The sequence below is a fragment of the Rhinatrema bivittatum genome, chromosome 4 (genome assembly GCF_901001135.1).
Source record: "Rhinatrema bivittatum chromosome 4, aRhiBiv1.1, whole genome shotgun sequence".
Lineage (NCBI taxonomy): Eukaryota > Metazoa > Chordata > Amphibia > Gymnophiona > Rhinatrematidae > Rhinatrema > Rhinatrema bivittatum.
This window is the reverse complement of record NC_042618.1, coordinates 321,954,403-321,960,881: the sequence shown is the minus strand read 5'-3', so window position 1 is coordinate 321,960,881 and position 6,479 is coordinate 321,954,403. Positions and strand designations below refer to the sequence as shown.

Below are 6,479 nucleotides of genomic sequence, written 5' to 3'. Positions count from 1 at the left end.
GTTGTCGCTGCCTCCTCGGCTCTCCCTTAATTCCACTCACCCAGCCCTCATCCGGGGCAGAGTTCTCCATCGTCTTCGGCCCAAGCTTTCCAGCGGATGGACCTCCGGATGCACCCTGGAGACTGCCGTAAAGCGCTGAACCCAGAAAGAGAGAGAGAGAGTTATTTCGTTATTTCAAGGCACCGTCCCCCCCTTTCCCCTCACACTTGCCCCTCTGCTGCAGATTATCTGTCCCTGGACTGTCTTGCTGCCCTGAGCTGCCCAGCCAGAGCCCCCCAAAGCCCAGGGCTGCCCCTTTAAAGGCAGGAGGCCGGGCTCCCTCGGGTCACCGTGACGCTTCCTGGGCGTTGGGACTGGAGGCCGAATAAACAGGGAAAGCTGAACGTCTCCGTTTCCAGTAAGCCAAGTCCAGCACAGAAGAAATCGCCCTGGGAGGACTAAAAGGGAGGAACTTTCGGAACAACAAAACTGCGGTCCTGCCAGGGGAGCAACTCTAAACTCGTCTTTCTAGGAAACACATTTTCAGGAACGTTTACGCGACTGTTTTACTTGGTAAGTCCTGGTTAAGAATTTCAAACATCTGCGCTTTATTTCTAATGTGTGGCTTGGAGCAATCCGAGGTTGCCAAGGCAAACCGGTAAAAAAAAAAAAAAAAAAAAAAAGGCACGGGCACTTACTAACTGCAAAAACTAATGCTGTGAGTCATTTTGAAAATTATGCAATTCATTTAGTTCGGTAATTGGGTGAGTCAGCGCGATGATCAAATTTCGTCTGGTGAAGCTGGAAGAACATCAGAGATCAAGGGAGGCCAGTAAAAGCCCAGAGACAAGCCGAAGAGGCAGTCCACTCTCCCCGTGTGATACATAGAAACAGGATTATGAAGAGGCTGTTCCTTGCATCTGTTACCCTTTCTGAAAAAAATATTTCCTTAAATTACTCCTGTCTTCCTCCTTTCACACTTATCCCATGACCTCTGGTTCTAGAGCCTCCTTTCCTCTGAAAGAGGCTCACCTCCTCTGCATGGAGATATTTAAACACTCTATCATATCTCCCCTATTCCACCTTTCATCTAGGGTACACGTGTTTAGATCTTTAAGTCTTGCCCCATTCCCATATGCTTTAGAATGAAGACCACTGACCATTTTAGTAGCCACTCTCTGGACCGACTCCACTTTGTTTATATTCTTTTGAAAGTTCATTCTCCAGAATGCTCCAGAATTGAAGTCTCACCAGGAACCTATACAGGGGCAATATCACACCTTCTTTTCTTTGCTGGCCATTCCTGTCCCTCTGCATCCAGTATCTTTCTGGCTTTTTCTGTTGCCTTAGCCACCTGTTTGGCAACATTAAGATCATCTGATACAATCACCCCAGATTTTGCTCGTCTGTCTACGTAGATGAATTTCACTCCTATACTGTACTTCTCCCTTGGGTTTTTGCACCCTAAATGCATAAGGCTGCATTTTTTTAACATTAAATCCTAGCTACCTGACCCTAAACCTGACACTAGAATCCTCTTCATATTTTTCCATACCTCCCTGTGTGTCTAAGCTGTTGCAGAGTTTGGTATCATCAACCAAAAGGCAAACCTTTCCTGACAATCCTTCTGCAATATCACTCATAAAAATGTCAAAAACAAAACAAAACAGGTCCAAGGACTTACCCTGTGGCTCTCTAGCATAGCCAAGCTATGTTACCAGCTAAATGAAACTACTGGTATGCACTGATTTCATCAAGAGCAGAGCAACACTCACTTTTGGGTCCAGCTGCTAAAGACCAAAACAAAATTACTAACATAAAAGGAATTCAGATTTTAAATGCAAAATTAGATTCTTTTTTTTCTGGTGAGATATAATAATTTTTTACTCAGCCTCTGGAATTTGTTGCTTGAGGATATGGTAAAACCTGTTAGTGCATTATTGCTGAATAAAAATGATTTTCCAAAAGAAAAAAAAGCTGTTTAGTATAGTTGGGTTTAAAAGGTTTGGACAACAATGATATAATATGTAAAAGGATAAATTATGTATCATATATAAAAAAAAAAAGGTTTGGACAAATTCCTGGGAAAATGTCCATAAATCATTATTAAGGTGGGCTTGGGGAATCCACTGCTTGTCCCTGGGATAAGCTGCATGGAATATATTGAATTTAGGAATCCTGCCATGTACTTATGACCTGGATTGGCCACTGTTGGAAACCAGTCTGATCAAGTATGCAAAATTTATGTTCTTATTTCCTAAGCAATCCAGACTCTACTGGAGTCTGGTTGAGAGAGAGACGTGTTGAAGGTTAGACTAGTTAAAGCACCATTTTCTCTTATTTGACTTAAAAGCATCACCTAGTAACGTCATTGCATGTTCCCCAGTCTTTGTAGTTTTTGAAAGTGTAAACAATCAATTAACGTTTACCCATTCCAATCCACTCATTATTTTATGGATCTCTATCATATCTTCCCTCAGTTATCTATTCTCCTAACCTCTTTAGCCTTTTCTCATAGGGGAATTGTTCCATCCCCTTTATCAGTTGGTCAAAGCCACATTTTTTTTAATGCCATCGGGCAGTCCAACATTTGCTGGATCACACCAGTCTCTTCCCCAGGACAGTTGCCTGGGTTATTAAAGTCATCTCCCAAGCACAGGGCTGCCAGTGAATCCTCAAAATAATCTGAACCCCTTCATTACGGTGGTTGTGTTAGGAGAGTTCACCCCAGCCCTACCCCAGCGGTCAACATCCATTACCTGTACAATGTATCCCACATAAACTAGGGGCTTGGCTCTGGCAGTTCCAATATTCAACTGTTTTTATTGATACAAGTAATTATATGTATTTATTTATTTCAGTTTCTTAGACGCTCACTTACAAATAAAACTCTGATTGACTTACAATTCAAACATAAAATTTACAATAAGACATACATAAAACAAACCAACAAAATAAAATATCAGACCAGGAAATAGTATTGAGAAATAAATAAAAATTAAAATATCATGAACATTGCCATGCAGGAGATTCAGGTATAACGTCTGAGCTTGGCCAACTGAGGCTGGGGATGCAGTGGAGGTGGAGGTGGTATGTACAGATCCCAGTGGGAGAACGTCCAAGCCATGGCACAATGGAGACACCTACATCGCAGACCCAGGTTGAACTTGTGCCCGTTTGCACAGGGAGCCAAGTTCTGGGGCCTCTTAGCTGAGAATTGTTGCCGCAATGGGTAGGTTAAATGGGAAAGGGGGCTAAAAGTATAGGAAACCCCCCCCCCTTTAGTAGTTGCAAATGAAGTCTGGTGGGCAATAAAAAAAAAATGAAAATAGAAAAACATTGCAGGGGCAACAAAGCGGGTGGGGAGAGAAGAAGAGGAGTCCCAGCCATGGCTCAATGACAACACCTAGTTGCTGAATTTAGACCCCCTGGATTTCAGGGTTTAGGAGGGAGCCTAATGGCCCATGGCAGAGGACTGTGGCGTGGGACTGGCTTTAGGGATGTACAAACAGGGCGCCCTTGCTTCAGGGCCCTGATCCTGGCTTAGAAGGGGCACCCCTTGGAGTTAAAACCTGCTTTGCTGTCACTGTAATGACTGGGCTAAGGGAGTTGGGAGGGGAAGTAATCCTGAGCATCATCATCCACAGAGGTCGGTTTCGATTTGAACTGAAAGCCCAAAATAGCAGGAGTAAACTTTGTAGCAAAAAAAACCTCGGCAGCACATGTCACACCTGGAGTGTCAGACGCTGTTTCTCTGTGCACCTGCCTACTTCATAGACTACAGAGTTTCATTTAACTTTTGTCAGTTCCAATCCATACCTGTTTAAACTGTAAAATAAACTTCAATCATCACAAAATACATTGGGAAAAGTTGGATTCAGACCACTTTCAAATGCCAGTGCCCAGCACCTGAAGGAAGGACTGCTAGCTAGGCAGTTCCACCTCTTCGACCTGTCCCATGCCCTGGTTAGGACGAGGAAGCTCTGCAAAAGATGTTCAGTTTGCCTCACCTACGTCTCCAGTCCAGCTGAGTGTGAATACACTGCCAGGGCACGTAGCCCAGTGTCTTAACACAAGCTTAGCACTTCTATTCTCCACTGCCTGCGCTCTCAATGTAGGATTTAACACATGTAGTGGGAACAATCTAGTCAATAATGCCATCAGAATATTACATTCCAGCTACTATTACAAATATTTCTCCACTAATATATTGCTTGCTTTTTTTTTTTACTCGCGTAATTCAATCATTGTCAGTCACTCAAATTATTATCATGTAATTCTGAATTGAGAGGGATTAGACACAATGATGTGAAACCTATCTCTCTCTAGGAAGCAAATTATTGCTAACATTAAAAACAATCTGCCTTGTAATAATTTAAGGTGGGGCATCTAAGAGAGTTTATGGGCTCCCGGTTCAGTGCAATATCTTCATCAAACCGCACAGCATCATGCACCACTAAACTTTTGGAAAGGCAAACAAATTTCATATGTCCGTGTTAAAGTATTATTAAGATTTTGTAATGTCATGAAATAATATTTTTTAACAAGAAGAATAATTTTTATAAGTCTGTCACTTTCCATTTTATTATATTTAAAGTTTTTTTTTAAGTAAAAAGTTTTCAAATTCCGGCTAACTTATAGTCAATGTATGATATATATATTTAAAAAAAATGATAAAGTCGTAATATTTGGGCGCCCAACAAATGAAACTTCCACAAACACATTCCCGGCTTGTACAACCTTCAGACGGCGGTCATCAGCTCCAAGGGGTCCCGAGCGTCGTTGCTGGCCAAGCTCTGACAATAATTCCCTCCCCCTCCCCCCCGATCTTGCATGCCAGGAGCCTTGCAGCCCACATGGATCCTGCAAGCAAGGCGAGGCTTTCCCTGCATCCTCAGAGCCCCTTCTTCCACCCTACGCGAGGGGGCGGAGGAGAACGCGCTCCTTCCCTGGGTTTCCATGCACGCACGCACAGCGCAATAATGTAAACGGGCTCAAAGTCACATTCCAGCGTCACTCCACGCCAGAGAATCCGAGATAGGGCTCCTGTGGTTTCCCCGAGGCTTATTTATAGCACTATAACTGTCTCTCCCTCACACTCACCCCACATGCCCACACACACGCACACGAGGGCACACCCAACCGCTCACACGTAATCAGGGCGTTGTTCCCGTTAAAGGGAAACTTTATAACTTCACACTTGCCTCTGACCTCTGTCACTGGAGTCTGGATTGAAACGGGACTCACACGGGATCCTGGATCTGTTCTCCCCTTCTTGGCTTTCCTTTTTTTTTTCTTTTTTAGGGGTTCGCTTGCTTTCCTCGGCTTGTTTTCTTTTCTTTTTTTTTTTCGCCATAAAGGAGGAGCAAGCTCCGTTCGAACGTTGTGCGGATCCTCTTAGAAAAAGTAAGTGGGAGCTCTTCTTTGCTGGATTCTCCGGGGATGTGCTACACTTTCAGCCAGTATAACCCAAAGGAGCATGCATTTTCCTGCAAGGAGCATGCATTTTCCTGCTCCCAGTCCCGCAGCCTGGCTCTTAATGCTTCGAAATGTTTTGGGTGGCTCTTTTGCTGTCAGATTCTGTTCTGGGCTGATGTGTGTTATTTTTAATGTCGTTAAAAAAAAAAAAAATCATCCCGGATCTGCTTCTGGGGACGGCGGAGAAGAATCGTCCGAGCATGTATATTCAATTCATATATTTAATAATAATTATTATTCTCCATGTCATCCATTTGGTTAATAGTAAATAGCCGTACGTCAGTGATCCCCCTTCACGCTGGAACGCACCCCAAATACCGACTCCGCGAAACAGGATCTGGTTGCAGGCATGAATCATTCTTTATAATTAGACCTGCTAGCTAGTTTATTTTTAAGCAATTTCGTGGATACCTATGTAAAAGGCAGCTCCGGGTTGCAAAAAATATCATCGACATGTCCAGTAGCACTGCTCACTGGGAGTTGCTGAACTCTGTCAAAAAAAGTCCCCCTCCCCCGGTCCGTCCCCCCCATTTTGTGTCTGTAGGGGAAAAAGCTTAGAACATAAGCCCTTTGTGTTTTTTTTCTGCACTTCACACCACGTTATACATTATTTAGTTGGCTTACAATGAGCAGACAAGGAGGTTTAAAGTCTACCATTGGACGAGCTCTCGGGGCTGTGGCGTTTAATGAACTTCCAGATAGCGAAAGGCAGACGGTGCTGCAGACTTCTATCTGTGGATAACGGTTTCCAGTTCCTCCCCACCCTGAAGAACAAGGAGCCTCGGCGACATTTTCGTACATCATATTTACTGACTTTGGGTTTAAAACTGGAAAGCTCTCAGTTTTGTAGAAAAAAAAAGAAAAGCCAAAATTGTTGAATGCCAGCTAGTGGGCAAATGAAATATTCTACAGAATTTAATGAATCCTGAGTTTTACAGGGTGTGAGGCTTTTGAAGCTGTGCCTTATTGTGTGATATAAGATTCTCCACTTTCTTTATGCTTGTAGCCTCGCTGCTAAAAAG

General features: G+C 43.4%; 1 protein-coding gene across 2 annotated transcripts in view; it reads left to right on the top strand.

The window, feature by feature from the left end:
* The first annotated feature begins 215 nt into the window (after positions 1–215).
* PMP22 (peripheral myelin protein 22) overlaps positions 216–6,479 on the top strand; it is a 66,913-nt gene continuing 60,649 nt past the window's right edge. The window contains exon 1 of one of the 2 annotated variants that reach the window (XM_029600296.1): positions 216–552. The gene's annotated coding sequence lies outside the window, so the exon portion shown is untranslated. Of the gene's footprint in view, positions 553–5,000; positions 5,386–6,479 lie in introns of those variants that run through there. The other variant, XM_029600295.1, reaches the window with a different exon arrangement.